We start from the raw sequence: 19,202 nt of genomic DNA, 5'->3' as shown, positions 1-19,202 counted from the left end.
AGTCTGTGGCATTGGCCAGGACTTGTAGACGGCTTCCAGGGTGTGTGGAATGTCACCATTTGCTTCCTTCCACCATTCTTGGTGTGATTTGCTTGATCACATCATGAGATCTCATTATGTAGACTGGACAATTACTAATAACTTTCAGAAAATGCTCTTTGCAGTGATTTAAGCCCTCTATCTACCTTGATGATAGGCTCTTGTTCCCCCCACACCCCCGCCCCTTAGGGGTGATAATCTCAAAAATGCAGTATATGTTGGATGCCATGGGCATGTTTTCTGGTGGATACTGCTGCATGGAAAGTCGGTTCAAAGTCTGAGTCCCAACTTTGCTACTTATCAACCTGGTGTCCTTGGGCAGGCCACTAACCCTCTGAGCAAAACGTCCTCAAGCATAAGATATGAACAATAAACACTTTCCTCCAGATTCATATTATTAAAATAAGATGACATATGTGTACCCTTTTACAAGCTGTAAAGAGCTGTGTAAATTTAATGTACTATTAAAAGTTCTAGAAATTATAGAATATTAAAAATGGTAGGGAGCGGTTAAGAGTGTAATCTGGAGCCACATTATTTAGGTGGAAGTCTAGGCGCTGCTGCTACCTAGCGGTGTGGCCAGGTACAAGCAACTTAGCCTCTCTGTGCCTCAGTTTCTTCATCTGTAAGATGGAGATAACATATAACAGCAATAATAACTAATAGTGCTAATCAAGATTATTTAGTGTTCATGCATTATTGAGGTTAGTTCTCACACCTCTGTGAGGTGGGGGGTATTATTATACACTAGAGGCCCGGTGCACAAAATTCGTGCACGAGGGTGTGTGTCCCTCAGCCTAGCCTGCACCCTCTCCAATCTGGGACCCCTCGAGGGATGTCTGATTGCCCGTTTAGGCCTGATCCCGGTAGGATCGTGCCTAAACAGGCAGTCGGACATCCCTCTCACAATCCAGGACTGCTGGCTCCCAACTGCTCGCCTGCCTGCCTTCCTGATTGCCCCTAACCGCTTCTGCCTCCCAGCTTGATCACCCCCTAACCACTCCCCTGCCAGCCTGTTTGCACCTAACTGCCCTCCCCTGCAGGCCTGGTCACCCCTAACTGCCCTCCCCTGAAGGCCTGGTCACCCCTAACTGCCCTACCCTGCAGGCTTGATTGCCCCCAACTTCCCTCCCTTGCAGGCCTGTTCCCTCTCAACTGCCCTCCCCTGCTGGCCATCTTGTGGCGGCCATCTTGTGTCCACATGGGAGCAGCCATCTTTGACCACATGGGGGCAGCCATCTAGTGTGTTGGAGTCATGATCAATTTGGATATTACTCTTTTATTAGATAGGATATTTTTAGAGATGAGGGCACTGGTGACATTAGTTATTTGCCCCAGGCCTCTCAGTTCCAAAGGCAGAGCTGGGATCCAGCCTGAATCTGCTTTACTCTAAAGCCTAAGCACTCCATCTGAACACTCCACTGCCTATTTTTTTTCATCCAGCAGTAAAAGTGGAACATTACATTGCCTGAGTATTTCAGAACTCATAAAAGGTAATATGGTTTTGGATACAGGTAATCTTAATTGAAATAAATGATTTCATACAGCTCTTAGTGAAGAAGGCAATTTTCTCTTTATGATGAGGGCTGGCCTTCTCTTTGTCTTTCATTTTCTTCCCTGAGTTATCTGCAGGGTGGTTTTCTAGTACTTGATGATTTTAGTTTTATTTAGGGAGCTTGACACATCTTTGTTGAATGAATGGCTTAGCAGAGACTTTATTACTTCATTACCTGAAATCACAAGCTACTTATACCTTACAGCTTACCTGTGGATGGTGCTGGATTCCAATCTGATTTTCTAAACAATGCACTATGACCAGGAACTTGCCTGAGGTCGCCAGCATATTGTTAAGGCAAGGAAAGCTGGCCACAACTTTCTGAATCTTTCCTCCCTACATAACATCTGAAACAAAGTCCTGTTTGCCCATTTTCAACTTTGTTTTGATATCTAAGTCACTTGGGCCTTGCAACCAAGTCTTTGGCTAGTTGCATAATTAAATAATCTGTGGATTTAAATAAGGGAGGGCTAATGATTCTCAGATCTACCCCTTTTTACGTTTATTTTTTTATTTTTGGACAGAGGGCAGTGGACAAGTTAAGAGTGGATACAGAGACTCAAATATGGCTGCATAGTACCACTTGGAGAGCTTAAATATATCATTCAATGTTTGGGCTCTGCCCAAACCAATTAAATCAGAATCTCTACGGGAGGGGGGCGGGGCTCAGGCAGTGGGGAGCAATGAGTCCTGGAGATAAGAAACTGGGAAGAAGGAAGTCATTTGAATTAAAGAATCAGAAAGATAGCAGAGATAGCAAGGTGGCTCCAAATGCCACCTTTGGGGGTGACTTCAGGGTTACATACGTTTGAATATAAGGCTCCTTTTTAGTTTTTGCATTACATGGTTGGAAGTTGGAAATATTTTGTTAGCACTTAGCTCCATGAACTTGTTTTCTGCCTGTGATTTCTGGCCTTTGTAGCAGTAACAGGTGAGAGATTTTCAGTGTGAAAGGTCATTGTTGGGGAGACTTCATCAGAGAGTGGATGATCTTTGGAGAGTCCAGGAGCTCTGTCATCTTTTTTGACATTTTTGTCCTGGGGCCATTTTTAAGGAGACAATAATTTTTTTTTTCAGATTAAAAAACGACTCCAGCCCAGCTGGCATGGCTCAGTGGTTGAGTGTTGACCTATGAACCACGAGGTCACAGTTCAATTCCTAGTTCAGAGCACATGCCTGGGTTGCGGGTTCGATCCCAGTGTGATGTGTGCAGGAGGCAGCTGATGAATGATTCTCATCATTGATGTTTCTATCTCTCACTCCCTTTCCCTTCCTCTCTGAAATCAATAATAATACATTTAAAAAAAAACCTATACCAAACACAACCCAAACAAACACAGAATCAGTAGCTGTTTGGTGAGAGAGCATTTCAGTATTTTCTTGTTGCTTTTGCCTCTTAGTTTTAGAATCCCAGACACAAATTCTTCTGTCAACTTTCCCAGGCAAAGGGAGTGCTGGAAATTCTAGAGAAGGCATGTGGGGAAAACAGAAAACGGATTGTAAAAAAATATGTTGCTACCCAGAAATGTTGAAAAGCAGAAGAGTAGGTTTTCAGGTTGGGCTGTGCTTATTTTAGGAAGTTTGGATGTTGAATGCCAATGACCCTTATGCTTGGCTGGTTCTAATGCCATCAGTCACTGACTTCCATACACACGAAGGTTCATTAAATAAACGCGTTCCATGTTGGATGTTTAGTTGCACCTGACTGCACTTGCTCAATGTGCCCAGTGGTTCTAGAGGTTTCGTTGAGCTCAGTGGGATGGACACCCACACACACCATGTGAAAGAACACAGACGTGTATGTGCATTGATGGTGAAGGAGAATGGCTTTACTGAAAGGCAGAAATTAAACCAGTAAAGAGGCACAGAGTTTGTATTTTGTAAAATGTGAGCTAGTGTATATCTTTGGACACTTGAAATCCCCCCCCGCCCCCGCCTTCAATTTCAGCTTAAGTTGTATGTTTCACAATTATTAACCGTGTTGCACAAATCCTCTGAGGAATTTCATTTGGATTCTGCAGCTTATTTCAATGGTGATTAATCTAATTGCCCCCCTTTTTTTCAAAATGATCACTTGCATTTTATAATTTTCAGAATTTTTCTTTGAAATAAGTGTAAAACGGTAAGGGGGTTCAGTTGTTTAAAAGGAGACGAAAACCATGTTTTCCTATGAGCTTTTGAATATTTACTTTGATTATAATGCTGGTGTAAAATGAATATAAAACATAAAATGCCAGGAACCCAGAATATAATTTTTTAGCTTCAGGACTGGGCTTATAGAATCACACATATTTGAGATAATCTGTGTATTTTAAGAGCATTATAAGCTGCAGAGCAAGCGGGAATTTGCAGCAAGCTATATGGTCCGCTAGAGAAAATGGAATGATTCTTTTCTGCAGCTGAGGCTTGAAATAAGGAAGGTAACTTTTTCCAGGCCACCCATATGAGAGGGGCAGAACTGGGAAGAGATTTCTTAGCTACCAGACTGCATGCAGTCATTGCTATCAAGGATGTTCTGGAACTTATTTATGGGAATGGAGCATCTCTCATCGAGGGGCATCTTTTTCACTATGCAGAAATGACTCATTCTCCCTGTGGTAAATATTGTATTTTCTATAGGGCTCTTTACACGCTATTGAGATCAAATAGGACGCTGTGTCCTCTAAAGATAGGTCCAGTCTCAGTACCCACTGCAGGTGAAGGCCCGAGGCCAGGCCAGAGTTGTCATGGTGCCCTCAGTGTTTTTTTAAAAATTGACTTCAGAGAGGAAGGGAGAGGGAGAGAGAGATAGAAACATCAATGATGAGAGAGAGAATCATTGATCAGTTGCCTCTGTAGGCCCCACACTGGGGATTGAGCCTGCAAACCGGGCACGTGCCCTGACTGGGAATCAAACTGTGACCTCCTGGTTCATTGGTCAATGCTAAACCACCGAGCCACACTGGTGGAGCGTGCCCTCATTTTTGTTGTTGTTGTTGTTAAGTTTAATCATTTTATTAACCCAATATATCCCAAATATTATCTCAACATGCGATTAGCATAAAATGTAAGTGAAATATTTTGCATTCTTTAAAAAAATGCTTTGTCTTTGAAATGCATTGAGTATTTGCTGCTAACTAAGGTGACCAACCCCCCTGGTTTAACCTGGGACTGTCCAGGTTTTAGTCCTGGAAGTCACTCATCCCGGAAAGCCTTTCAGTCCTGGGCAAACTGAGGCAGTTTGTTACCCCACCCTTAGAACATATCTTTTTTATTTTTTATTTTTCAATTACCGTTGACATTCAATATTATTTTATATCCGTTTCAGGTGTACAGCATAATGGTTAGACATTTATGTAATTTATGAAGCGATTCCCCCCAGGAAGTCTCGTAGCCACCTTCATGATGCCCTCAGTTAGTGTTTATGAAGCTTCCATTTGGTGAATGATTTTGGATGAAGGATTCTCTTGGTAATTTTATATGTGACCTATTTTCCCCTTATACAGCTTCTGTTTTGAGAGTAAGCAGAAGGAAATGGTAGTAATAACAAAATGGATTTTTGCTCATTCACACTTTTCTGCCATTTGGATTATGGGAGTAGTGAGGTGGGAGACATGATGGCAGGGGCAAGGACGTGGAAGGAAAACAGAGGCGTGTGGGAGAGAGAGGATGTGCCAGCGGGAGAAAACTGGGATGTGCTTACAAGAGGGTTTGTTTAGAAAACACAGTGCTAATAGTTCACTATTTAAACATTCATATTTGGGGATTCACACGTCTCTATTAGTAGTTCTGTGAAAAGGAAGTTTAGCAAAATCAGATTGATGACTGATGTAATTTAATTAGACTCTGGCTTCATAAATATGCAGTGCTATTGAATGAGAGGTTAAGTCCTTAGATTTCCTGAGAAAAAATGGCAATTTGGTTTGCTTCGGAGTTGCCTGTAGACAGTTCCACCCTGGTATATAAGTGGCTACAATAATTTGGTAATTTAAAAATTAGAAGAAAAGCTAAATTTGACTGACCAATTGCAGTAGCCGTCTGAAGATATTTCTTGCTCTTTCTGGCAGCAGCTCTGCCTCTCTCCTCCAGCCTGGTGACTTCAGGTAGTATTTCTATCTTGAACCCTGTTCTCTGGAATAGCTTTGAAAGATGCTGTTTGGTTTATGGCCCCTGATAATTTCACACTGCCCTAAACCCTTTGCATGGTGACTTTACTAGCACATCCAGAACAAACGGTTGTATGTGTTTTTTTAAATTTAATTTATTTTTATTATTTTATTTTTTTACATTTCTTTATTGATTAAGGTATTGCATATTTGTTGTTATGGTTTTATAATGATATTAAAATCAATCAGTCGACCAGAGAGACTTACTGATTTTTTATTTTTGATGTAGTAGGAGAAGGGAGTGTGAGAGTACTTTCTTTCTTCTCTCTTTAAAGCCAACCACCTTTGTTTTGAATAAAATTCTGGCCAGGGAAAATACCTGAGACTGTGAATAGATAGCCTCACTCTCCGAGGTAATTTGGCAACTTGCACGGAGTTGGAGCCCTCTTCATAACCATGGTGACTCTCCCAGCAGCCAGCCTTTTTGTCTCTTGTCAACTACTCTTTACTTCTGGCCAAGATTCTTTCCTTTTCACTCCCCCCCCCTTTTTTTTTTTTTTTGGCTCAAGAGCATACCTTAGAGTCCATGAATTTGCAGTTTTCTTAACATTTCATCAGTTACCCGACTATTTTAAAATCCCATTTGCAAATATTTTCCTTCTCCCTCGTCTTCCCTTCATGTTTGAAATGGATAAAGCAGAAGTTTTATTTTTCATGCCTACCTTCTCAGTCACCATCTGCTCCATCCCCGGATTCTCTTTAAGCCATTCTGGTAGACTCTGTGCTGAAATGAAATATACGATTAATAAACGGGAAGGCCCTTACTCGTGATTGATAACTACTTTTAGGAACACTGTCATTTGCAATTCATTAAATGCCTTATTTGCCATTTATATTTACTGAAAATTGATACTCTATGTATTAGTTCTTTCCCAATGACAGATCACTGGTAAATGTATAATTAAAAGAGAGCTTAATTCCAATTTGTCTTCATTTCTCCTTGAAATAATTTTGCAGCTGTCGTACGGACCTTCTTCTCCATTCCAATGCATTCCTCTTCGCCTGTTCCCACCATTGCTCTCTCTTATTTCTGAACTTCTTTCCTCAGGGCAATGTCATATTGTCAGAAGACCCAAATTCAAATTCTGTCTCTTCCACTTGTGAGGCTGGACAAATTGTTAATTGCCATCAACCTCAGTTTTTTCTCCTATAAAGTGGGAGTGTGAGTTCTCATTTTGCAGAGTGGCCAAGAGGTGCAAATGAGATAATACACTGGAAAGTGCTCTGTTCGCTGAAAGAATGGTGTGCACATTGGTATTGAATTAATTGACATGGTGATCTAGCTCCCCTCAATAAAACACTTGTGATAATGCACCACCATCGCAGGTTACAGATACATCACACGGAATAATTTGCAGGGGAAATGAAAGACGGGCAACAGACATGTAGGGAAAGCTTTGGTGAACAGTGCCAAGTCTCCCCACTGCACGGGAGCACAGAAGGTGCAGCCTTATCAGGAAGGAGTTGGCTCGATGGGGTTAAAGTCACTCAGAAGTGCTAACTCACCCAGATCCGTGCCCTATGCAAATAAGAAGCAGTCGGTACACTGATTAAATTTCTTTCAGTCCACCATGCCCTGAGATAACACCACCGAGTGTTTTCCTGCTTTTTTCACCGCCATGACTCTAGCCCATCCCCTTAGACCTCAGCCTCTGGCCTTCTGAGTCCTTATCTTGCTCTGGTCTGGGTTTTCACCAGATGAAGCTTTCTTGATCACTGAACAGATTCCCTTCCATTTTCCTCACTTCCCATCTCAGGGTGGCCTTTAGTGTGACAGGTGGCAAGGCTCCTGTGCTCAATGCAGCTTCTTTCGGCTGACCCGTGAAGACCTGGAATGTCACTATTAGGGCTGCAGGCCCTAAAAGCATCATGGCCCCTGTAGAGTAGTACATTGAGCTTTATCTCCCAGGGGGTGTCTGAACTCTTTCTGAGGGCTTGCATTGGTTGGAAGCTTGGAACTGCCTCTTCACAGTTTTGGTGAGGTCACATCCGGTCTCTTAGCTAGCAAACCTTGACTCGTGGGAGGTGTAGATTTTGGGGTTTTGTAGTAGCCCTGCTTCCTTGGACATCGACTTCACCTCTTAGGACAGAGATAAGACCACTTATAGGGGTGTGATGTCTCAATGAGGTCATATTTGTACTGTGCCTGGTACTTTGAAATCCTCAGTAAAATTCTCCTCTTTAACACTACACCCTCTGTAAAGCTGCTCCTGTCACCGCCTCCCGTTATAGATAAAAGGCCCCAATAGTTAAATAAAATATTAGAACAGTGCACAGAGATGGACATACTCTTGTGGATTGGTTTCTCCTCAAATTCCATGAAGGCATCCATATTTTTTCTGGTTCTGCCCTCTACTGACTAGTGCTTTAATAATAATCAACATTTTATAATAGTAAAAGATAATGCTTTGTAGAAGACTTTTCAAAATTATTTATTGGTAGTCTGATGTTTTCTTTCTATCTTGAATGAACTTATCTTCAGATTCTGACCTTTGGGCCAAGGAATGGATAGGTTGGGTCCTGATTATTCTTTAGGGTCCTAAGTATTCTTTTAATAGGTAGTGTATGGTTTATTAGCTTTAGGTACTGTGGCAAATATTAAAATAAAATATTTGAATAATTGTTTGAATTAAAAGTTTGAATAAAATATTTGACTATTGTTCACTGTAAATATTCACTGTCTCTTCCTGGGGGAGAATTATACTTCCCTATCTTTTGATCCCAATCTATGTGAACAGACAGAAATTTTTAAGGTTCAGCATGTGGCTCACCCTGTTTTTTTCTTATCTCTCTGTCATGAGAGCTGGCATGTTCCAGACAGAGGTTATTTTAGCAGCCTAAGGCCTGGAGATGGAGCTGAGGCAAAACTGGCCCAGAATAAGACATAGTATAAAATTAGCAAGAAATAAACTTTTACTAAAGGTCACTGAGATTTTGGGGTTATTTGTTACTTTAGCATAACCCAAATAGGTTTAAATATCTGTGAATTTTGATTAATATTCTATTGAAGTACCAATTATATATCCTATATGTGCTATATGTATATATTCTATGAGTACTTGGGGTTTTGTGAGCTCTGAATTACATTTAATACTAAATTTGCTTTGATTAATTTTTCCTGCATTGATTTTTACACATAGTCAAGTTTATATGAAAGATATTAGTTGTTAATAAAAACAAATTTAAACTGCCTTGAAAAAATTATTAGCTTGTGAAACTGGAAAACCTATACATAGATCATGTTAGGTATGGTTTAATTGGCTATCTGGTTTCATGTTTTTCACTTACCTCCTCTTTTCTCTGTATGTTGGTTTCATCGTCAGATTGTTGCAAAATGTTTTACTACATGCTTTCTTATTCATATTCCAGAGGAGAGAGAAGGCTTCTTTTAAAAAACAAATAACTTTTTCTTTAATTGGACTGACTTAGGCAATATGCCAGTTTCAGAAGAAACTTCTGTGGCTGGAGGGACACTGTGCACTCACTGATTGACTCAGATCTGATATATATGTCCTTCCCTGATCTAAATCAGAATCCATCCCTGGAGCTTGGAGGGATATTGTATTAATATGGGAAAGGTAGCTGCTAGAGCAGACGAATCCCAAATTCTCTCTGGTTTATATAATGAATATTTATTTCTCAGTCATAGACTAATATAAATGTTCCTAATCCTCATGACTGGTTCATCTCCAAGAGGTTACTCAGGGATCTTAGTATCTTAGGGTTCCTCTATCATCATCACAGAGCTCCCAAAGTTGCTGTAAAGGAAAAGAAACATTGGGGAAGACACATTCTCTTCTTAACTGCATTAGCCCAGAAGTGACACACATCACTTATGTTCACATTCCATTGGTGAGAACTAATTGTATGGGCCCTCTTAGGTCAAGAGAAGTGTGAAATGTGGTCCTTGGTTGGGCATCTGCTTCCCAGCATGCACTCCATTCTGTGGAAGGGAGCATGACTCTTTGGTGTCAGCTAGCCAACTCTGCCACAGATGTTAATCCCACCCATGTGGCACAAAGGAAGAGTAATGGAGTGAATGTTGGGGATGCAACTGACCATGTCAATCACACCAGGGAACCTGGTCTTGATGTCATGCAGGCGTTGATTTGTGCTGAAGCAGATGTGTGAGCCCTCTATTGCCTATTAGACTAACTGATGTGATCAAAGGACCATATATTACTTAAAAGTAACTTCAGATCTTTTAAGCTAGTAAATAAATGATTTCTTGTAAGATGGCAGGTTCTTCTCTCTTGAGGAACAGATGAGGGCCAAGACTCAGGTGGTGTGAGAAGTAGGGTGCCCTTTCTCAGCCATGGTGTGAGGTGGCAGGGGACAAACACATCATTCATGTGCAGGAGGTCACTGGGGATGAAGTCAGGAGAATGTGTGCTTGAGGGTCAGGGCTGTGTGCAGAGTGAGAACTAAATTATGAAGTCTGCATTGGGAGAGTCTTGAGGAATAAGACAAAGCAGAAGAGTAAGAGGAAGGGGAGTAGGTAGGTGGAAGGAGGCTTTAAGACATTCCAGAAATGAGTCCAAATGCCAGTAGACATTTATGTGCGTTGAGAGTATAGGCAAACTAATGAAAGAAATACAGCTAACTCTAATATCTATTACATAAGAGTTTTGACTATCAAGTCCTTTAATCTATAAGTTCTTTGGGGCCTTTTTTTATCCTCAGGTGTCAGATTAAATATTTCTCCAGAAAGGCTTACCTTGATCAGAATGTCCTCTACACCTGCCATCGATTCTTTATTACTGTATTCCACACCAAAGTTATAATCAATTGTTTACTTGTTTAGAGACTATCTTTCATACTGGATTGCAAGCTGTATGGGAGCAGAGGCCATGTCTCCTTTGGCCCCAGTTGCATACCCATAACCTTGCAGTGTCTGTGGAATAATTTTGAATGAATGGCATGTTTAATATTTTATGAGCCCTTGGTTGTAAATATCTATTGATTTTTTTTTTAAATTTGAAGAGTAGCTCTTCCAATCCAATTAAGACCACAAAAGTTAGAGAAATAAATTATTTTAAACTTTTAAAATGTAAAGATCACATATAATTAATTTGTGATTTATTATCATTCCAGTTGAGTGTATTTGAAGTTAAGTAAGATTTTGCTATTGTGTGATGTTCTCCAGCAGTCTCTAGGTCACAGTACTGGAGAGTTCAGTTCTTCTGGTTGGTCTTTATTTCAGAGTTTGGAGTCAATCATAGCCATCCAAAATCTGAAGCCCATGGCAACTTGGCTGTCAGTTCTTGGGACCCCCAGGTCATCTTTGGCATTTCCAGGTGTCAAATAAAGTAGATTCTAGTAGCTACAGTCTTCATCTTGGGTCTTATTATAGTTATCCATTTCTGTGTAACAAAACAACACAAAACTTAGTGGCTTAAACCGAGTTTATTATTACTTCTTGCAGTTCTGGGAGATTATCACTTGGGGTCTCATGTGGTTTCAGTCAGATGTCGGTGGGGACTGCAGTTACTAGAAGATTACTGACCTGGACTTTCAAGGTGGCTCAATCCAAAGGCTATTGCTGCTGGCTGTCAGAGCTTGGCTGTGGATCTAGACTGGAGTAGCTCAATAGAATAAATTCAGTAGAATAAATATTCTGGACTTGTTGGGATTCCTGGGCTTCTTCCTAACATGAATTATGAGGCTTTTCTCAGAGGACTTCTCCATTTTGGCTTGGACTTCTCACAGCCCAGTAACTGGATTAGTGGAAGACCATTCTAAGACATAAGGCTATTTATAGTATAGCATTGAAGTCATGTTGTGTCACTTCCACTGTTTTCTATTGGTCAAATACCAATCACAGGGCTAGCCCAGATTCAAGGGAAGGGGACTACACAGGACATGGATATCAGGGTTCATGGTCCAGAGCATATTTAGAGACTAGCTACTATAATCTAGAAATGAGAGAATCATAGTCTAGAATGTTAGGCCAGGTCTCATCATACAACACTGTTGGTTCTATTCAGAGGCTGTCCATGTTTGTTTGGGATCATGGTGGGGATGGGGAAATGCCCCTGTCAGTGGATCAAGTCTCAAGGGAGGAATCTGGAATTTTTTGTGACTAAAGATTTTCTAAAATATCAGGCGACTGAGGCAAGGAGATCTTAATTCTTCCAAGTCTGTTGCACCTTATATAATCTGGGAGGCCAACCAGGGGTAGGAATAAGGACCTTTGAAAGTCTAAAGGTTCCAGGGGGTGTGCTCTCCTAGTTGGCAGTTATAAACTGCTAAGGAGTGGCTGCACTGTATTCAGAAGTTTGCCTGACCCTTAAATTCAATAGAATTAATATCCTAGACTAGTTGGGATTTCTGGGTTTCTTCCCATCCCTGAATTATGAGGCTTTTCCTATTATTTGTATTTGAAGTTAAGTAAGATTTTGCTATTGTGTGATGTTCTCCAACAGTCTCTAGGACACAGTGCCGGAGAGTTCAATTCTTCTGGTTGATCTTTATTTTAGAGTTTGTTTAGAGTTTGGAGTCAATCATAGCCCTCCAATCTCTGAAGCCCAAGCCTAAGTATTTCTTTTCCATATTCCATGAAAAATGTACCCACGCATTGTTTTGGTGCATTAGACAAGAGTAGTCATTGCTGGGAGTTAACATATTTGTCACAGCAAAATGCTCCCTTACTCTTAAAAAAAGAAAGAAAGATTCTTGCTAAGGGAATGGTATAGACATTGCAAACCTTGGGTTCAGGAAAGCATTTTATAAAGTCTCTTTATGTCTTTGCGGATAAGGTCATAAATGTAGGCTGGGTGAGTTAGACAGCTGATGAAATAACCATATCTCAAGGTCTGTGGATCTGTCAAGCTGGGGAGACTCTTTAGCTGAGGGCTGCAATAATCTGTCCTTGTTCCTACATTATTTCACATCATTATCTATGACGCAGATAGAATGCTTTTCAGATGACTTCACTGGGAGATATAGCCAATGCAAAAGATAACAAAGTTTGCTCCAAATTATTTTGTCAAATTGGAACTCTGCCCTGCAGTCTGCAAGGTGCCACTCAATAGACACAGATGTAAAATCGTTCATTAAGTTCTGAAAACCAGTGGCATAATTATGGGAAGGCTTGAGAGCAGATTCAAGTGAAGGCCATTCAGTTGAACAGAAGCTGTATATCAGTTAGGCTATCATGCAGCTTCTAAAATGCTGGCATTATTATTAGGGTGCAATAAAGACATTAATTATGATAATGACCTGCTCCTTTATACTCTGGATGAGTCAGAGCATATTCAGAGAATGGCATACAGTGTTGGTTGCTACTTTTGAAGAACGACATTGACAGCCAGAGTTTATGCGGAAGAGGGTGTAATAGGTTATAAAGAGGTTGGAAGCCATGTTCTAGAGAAACTATAGAACTAACTAGGGACATTACATTTTACACATTCAATGACTATTAGAACATTCAAGCTAAGAGAATGTGCAGTATTTGAGAGTGGTCTTGAAAGATGGATCCACTTCTGATAGTCAGAAATGTGGAGGTACAATGTAGAGAAAATTGTGTGAGCCGAGTCAGGGAATTGTGAGAATCGTCTCTTTTGTTTTAAACACAATGGCCCAAGGCAGGTAGTAGTGGGAGATGAGGCTGAAAAAGTAGTTTGGGGGCAGATGGTTCAAATCTTGCATGCCACACCATAAGGTGAGTATTTACTTTGGTTGTCAAGGGGGCGTAGTTTGTGATTTAAAAACTAAGAATAATTATGGTAATAATAATACTGTAAGCTGATGAACAGTGTTCTAAGCTCTTATATATATATTAGCTCATTTAATTTTTACAATAGCGCTATGAATTACACATTGTTATGGTCCTCATTTTTTATTTTATTTTTTTCAATCCTCACCTGAGGATATGTTTTTATTGATTTTAGAGAGAGGAGAGGGGGGGAGAGAAACCTTGATGTGAGAGAGAAACATTGGTCTGTTGCCTCCCCTACATGCCCCGACTGGGGTTCAAACCTGTACCCTGACGGAATTGAACCTGCAACCTTTTGGACAATGCTCCAACCAACTGAGCCACCTGGCCAGTGCTGGTTCTTATTTTATAGATGAGAAAACAGAGGCACAGAGGTCACACCATTCATAAATGGTGGAGCAGCAGCCCGGCCCCCATGTGAGATGCATTCCCAGAGCACTGGATGCCCCATGAGCCCACGTGGGCTGATCTGCCTGCTGAGCTACTTCTCAGTGCCTGTGCAACCCCGAGAACAACCTCCAGTGTTCTCCACACAGCCCGTCCTGGACTAACATTTCACTTCTGACTTCTACTTGGAACTACTCAACAGAACAACAAGATGCTGGAGACAGAAGAAGCAGATGATTAAAAAAATGATTAAGAAGCAGTGTTTACTTTTAGGATTTTGAGGCCTTTCAAGTTGCAGGTTTGAACAGTGAGTCCTGGGCGGTGCATCCCGTCTCTGGTTCACTGCCAAGAGTTGGGTGTGTCCGGCACAGAGGAGTGATTTAAGAGTAATTTAAGCCTAAGTACTCCCAAATGAACATTACCCCAGTAGCATAAGGTTAAATTCTGGGTTTGCAAGGCCCCAAGCAGACATTTAAAAAAGAGACCCTTTGGCCCTTTGTTCAAATCCCACTGATGTCTGGCTGCCTTGCAATTCTGGTGCTACTTGGGTGGCATTGATGTCTTAGAGAGAGGAAAAGGCTGACTGGAACTAGGGCCTTCTATCCTCCACTGTTTTCTTTCCTGTATCCTTACCAGTGAAGCCTGGTTAACATCATCAAGTTAGAGAGTTTAGCAATTTAAGGGAAGCTTGTAGGGGAGGAGGGGGAGTACTAAGACAGGGAGTGTGGGCTTAATAGTGACTTTGATAAACTTAGCTGTTATGCTCTTATATACACACTAGAGGCCTGGTGCATGAATTTGTGCATGGGTGAGGTCTTGCTGGCCTGCCCCATCAGAGTGATTGGGGGCCAATTGGGGTGGGGCCAGCTGGGGGGAGGGGATGGGGGAGGTTGGTCAGCTGGCCCCACCCCCAATTGGGATGGGGGAGGCCAATCAGGGCCAGGCTGGTGGGGGAGGGCGGGGGAGAAGGAAGGGCCGTAGGAGGTTGGCCAGCTGGCCCTGCCCCCGATTGGTGCGTGTCATAGGGACTGATCATTCTGGTCATTCCGGTTGCTTGGTTTTTATACATATAGATTAGCTTAAAAAACTTGCTGGAGCATGATCTCAAAAATTGTAAATGAGGGATAAAATCCATCCTACTAACACTGACTAATAAAGTTGTTTATCTTGTTGCCAGCCAAGGGGTGTGTGTGTGTGTGTGTGTGTGTGTGTGTGGTGAGTTAGGGTCTTGGGAATATTTATATTTAGCCTAATGACTATTTGTTTTGGGAGGACCTAAAGTTAGTCCAGCCAATAATGCAATTTTTCTCTCCCATGATAATGCTTAAAGAGTAAGCATCTCAGTGTTTTCCTTCCTACTGCCCTCATCCTTGCTGCTGGTGGTGCCATTCAGGGCTACGAATGGCCCCATTCTGTGTGGTGGATTCTCTAGCTAGCAGCAAGACTGCCATGTAAATGCTTAGGTACACCTTTTCCCAACCCCTTTTCTGTGTGTCCAGGTTCACAACTAGTTACTTCCCTTTATCTTCTTCCTTTATCAGTCTTACCTTGTTTCCTCTCTGACGGTTCACCTTCCTCCTGTCTGTTTCTGTTTCTTCATTTTAATTTTACCCCTTCACCTTGACCCTCAACCTTACTCATTTCTTCCTGAGCTGGCTGACATGAAAAATGGTCACACTACCCCAGACACACTGAGATCAGATAATGGGACAAGGCAAATGAAGCTCCCCACATTGGATGTTGGGGTATTTTGGGGACTATCTTCCCAGTGGTTCATGTATACAGGATGAGTGTGTGGGGATTTATTCTGTGCTTTGCTTAGGGAACAGGCAGTGCCCAGCCTTCAGGAAGGAATATAACCCACGTATGATGATGCCCCACTCTCCAAGCACCTTCTGTTCCTTGAATCCCACTTCTGTGGGTTGACATTTGAGCAAGAGTAGGCATTCTTCTTTCTGATTCATTTAACACACACACCCATCTATCTGCTGCTAAGATGTACGCACAGGAGATAAATGGGAACATGAGGATCATTTTGTACTTGAGTTATATCATTGCTGACTTCCTGAGAAGCCTGTTCAAACGACCAGAGGATGTTAACCAAATTGACAATGTGTTTCTCTGAGGTAAAGTGAGCAAAACATCTGCTTTTATAATAGTCTGCTAGCCTCGATAGGCATGGGCTGTTTTGTTGTTCCAGAAGATTTTCAAGCAAATATACTGGTGAGTTTCAATGGCTTGGAACTTCCTGTTTTGTGATTTTTTTTTTTAAATGCCTTTGGAGAGTGGGAAACATTTACAGAATTCTGTGTTGCTTTAAATGTCTTCTCAGTCCCCAGGTTATCACAGGAGAAGATTGATTAGGAAGCTACATGGGATAGAAAGCAGATGAGAGGCCCATTGCTTTTCTCCTTTAGTACATAGCCTTAGTTGACACTATTGTGTAGTACAATGAGCCCAGTGTTAGAGACTCCAGGGCCAAGAAATATAGAACGTTGGGCAGACAAGCATCCTACAGAACGTTCAGAAAGCACATAGGAGCCTTTTCCTTTTGATTTACCACCTTTGTTCAGATAGGGCCTCAGGAAAACCAAGTCCAACAAAAATAAAGAGCTCTGGGATGAGCTCACTGAGATAGGTTGCCATGAATTTCATGGAGCATTTGAGGGACATAATATTTAACGGTGATATTGGCAGATAGAACAGTTTTTCTGGTGTTTGCACGTGAAAGCTGTGACTCTGGCCAACCCACTGTTTAACTCAAAAGCATAAGCTCGGAGAATCTGGAGTTTTAAATTCATCATCCCTTGTCTGTGATCTTGGCCAACTGCCTTCATCTCTTTGGACTTTGAGTTAACCCATCTGTAAAATGGAGCTATAAATATAATTTTTTTTCCTCAGAAGGATTGCCTAACTGGTGGATGCCAGCTGGCTGGTGAGAGACAGGAATATTTTGCATGGAGGAGGGTGTCATTGAACTAAACGATGGAATGAGTATCATGTCATGTCTAGGAGTTTAACACATAGCTTTATTCTGAGTATTGACTCACCAGGATGCTTTCAGGGAAGTGAAAGGGAAGGAGTAAGTGAGAAAAGGTGACAGCAGCTGCATTTGCTTGCTCGCAGTTCAGGCTGTGTCTGAGCAAGCACTCCCCTCCATGCAAGCCCAGTGCTGGGATACACAAGATCCCTCAACTCAGGCAACTTGTGGAATTTGTGCTCAGGACACGACGGAGAAAGAATCCAAGTGCTCTCGTTCTCCCTCAGATGGGAAAAACGAAAACAACACAACACAACAGACAAACTCAGCCCGTGTCTCCATATCATTAGCATGGGGCTTCCTGAAATGTGGAGTGTAGACTAGGACAAAAATGGGGTGATTTTAGTGATTCACAGGCCGAGTACTCGATAGCCTTGAACCAAGAAGTGAGAGTCAATTCCTACCGAGCTCTTTTTTAGTCCTTCTCACAACTACAAGAACAAATGTAGGCAAATATATTCAACAGAAAAACAGAGGCTTAGTAGCATAACAGAATTTGGCTACAATTTAATCCCCTTCCTCCATTCTTTATACCTTTCCCTCTATTAGAGCAGGTGATACTGGTTTCCCTTTTGAAATTGTTCCTTTAAAATGAGTGCTTGAAGAAAATCATTAAGTATCTATTGCCAGGTGCCATATGGGTAATTCTCAAGGAGAAACTAAGATGAATCAAGTTTGGGAGGCACTATAATACCTTTAAGGGGGCAAAGCTGGGATTGGAAATCAGGGCACTGCGTCCAAGTATGGGCCCCCTGTGGTGTGTCTGTGCACCCTATATAGCTGAGCGCAGCCCACCAGGACAGCTGAGGACATCGGGATGCTTCACGAGGATGAATTTTGGGGCAGAATTTTTGAAATAGTAGGTTCTCCTTCCCCATGACTTGTGGGGATGAAGAGAAAAATGCACCACACTGCATCTCTCCCGTGGGTCACTTGACCAACCCAGGTGATTTACTAGGTACCGCCGCTCAGTGAGTCCCGGCAGACCCTGAGCCTGTGTGTCCTGAATTCTCTGCACCTGTGCCATTAGCAAAGCATTTTGGGTTTTCAGCAGGGATCATGTTGTTCCCTTGTTTGGCTCTCCCTCAACCTCAAGGGCATAGCAGTTGCCAGTGACTTTGAAATGGCATGGAGGTCATGACAGAGAGTTACTCTGTGTTTCCCCAGATGTGAAGAGAATGCAGTCTTCTTTCTTCCTTCTGTGGGGGTGGGAGGGTGTCACAAGCCACTCTCACTCCATCTGCCAGTCATGTTGGGACTTGTTTAGACGGCCAATGGGAGAGCGGGCAGGGACCTTCCCTTGGCAGGGCTCCGAGGAAGGGCTGGCAGAGGTGGGCTGCAGTGGGAGCTGGCATTCTGCTGTTCTCTGAGGCCCTCCTTTGATGGATGGCCAGGCAGCCTGCACAGACCACCCAGCGGTGGCCGAGGTGTTGAAGCATGTCCCCGTTAGCTCCACGCTGGGCAGTGAACTGAGGAAGGAGCAAAGCCCAGGAAATGGGCCTCAGTGGCACTGGTGGAGGTGGAGTGACCAGCTACTAAGCTTTCTGCTTGTCCGCAACCATTCAGTATTTCCAGAGGCAGTGTGTTTGGAATCTTAGCAAGAGAGGCCTGAGTGGGGGGGGGATGGCTTTCCATAGACGTGCTACCTACATACCCATTCTTGTGTACACATGGCCTTATTATCTCAACCTTAAGAACACTTAATGAACTAAAATACACCTGTTCCAACAGTAGAATCTCTTGGCTTGGAGAAGAGCTGTTTACTATTCAGTGTTAATTGAGTAAACATTTGGAAAGTGCAGGGTGGTGCTAGGGGGACACAGACTGGGGTGCATTGTGCCCTGGTTTTTTCCTTTCATGAAAGGTCCCACATTTAATCATGTGAGACTTTCTCCAAATGAAGGTATATACACTGAAACAGAGATACACTGAGCCTTGAACCAAGCTCATCATAACATTTTAAACTTGTGTCCCACTACAAAACCATCCGGTCTTCATGGTATTGTGTTTCTAGCAAGTATACAAATCTTATACACACATTTTTAAAAATATATTGTTATTGATTTCAGAGAGGAAGGGAGAGGGGGAGAGAGATAGAAGCACCAATGATGAGAGAGAATCATTGATCAGCTGCCTCCTGCACGCCCCCTACTGGGGATCGAGCCTGCAACCCGGGCAGGTACCCTTGACTGGACTGAGCCAAACCAGCTAGGGCTATATACACATTTTTAAAATGCAGAAAGCATCTATTAGTTACATGTGAATATTGTAAATATACCACAGTTTTTGTAAAGGCATTTTGGTCTTTTTTCTCCTCCT

The sequence above is a fragment of the Eptesicus fuscus genome, chromosome 3, assembly GCF_027574615.1.
Source record: "Eptesicus fuscus isolate TK198812 chromosome 3, DD_ASM_mEF_20220401, whole genome shotgun sequence".
NCBI classification, from domain to species: domain Eukaryota; kingdom Metazoa; phylum Chordata; class Mammalia; order Chiroptera; family Vespertilionidae; genus Eptesicus; species Eptesicus fuscus.
The sequence above is the reverse complement of the archived record's forward strand: the minus strand, read 5'-3'. Positions refer to the sequence as shown.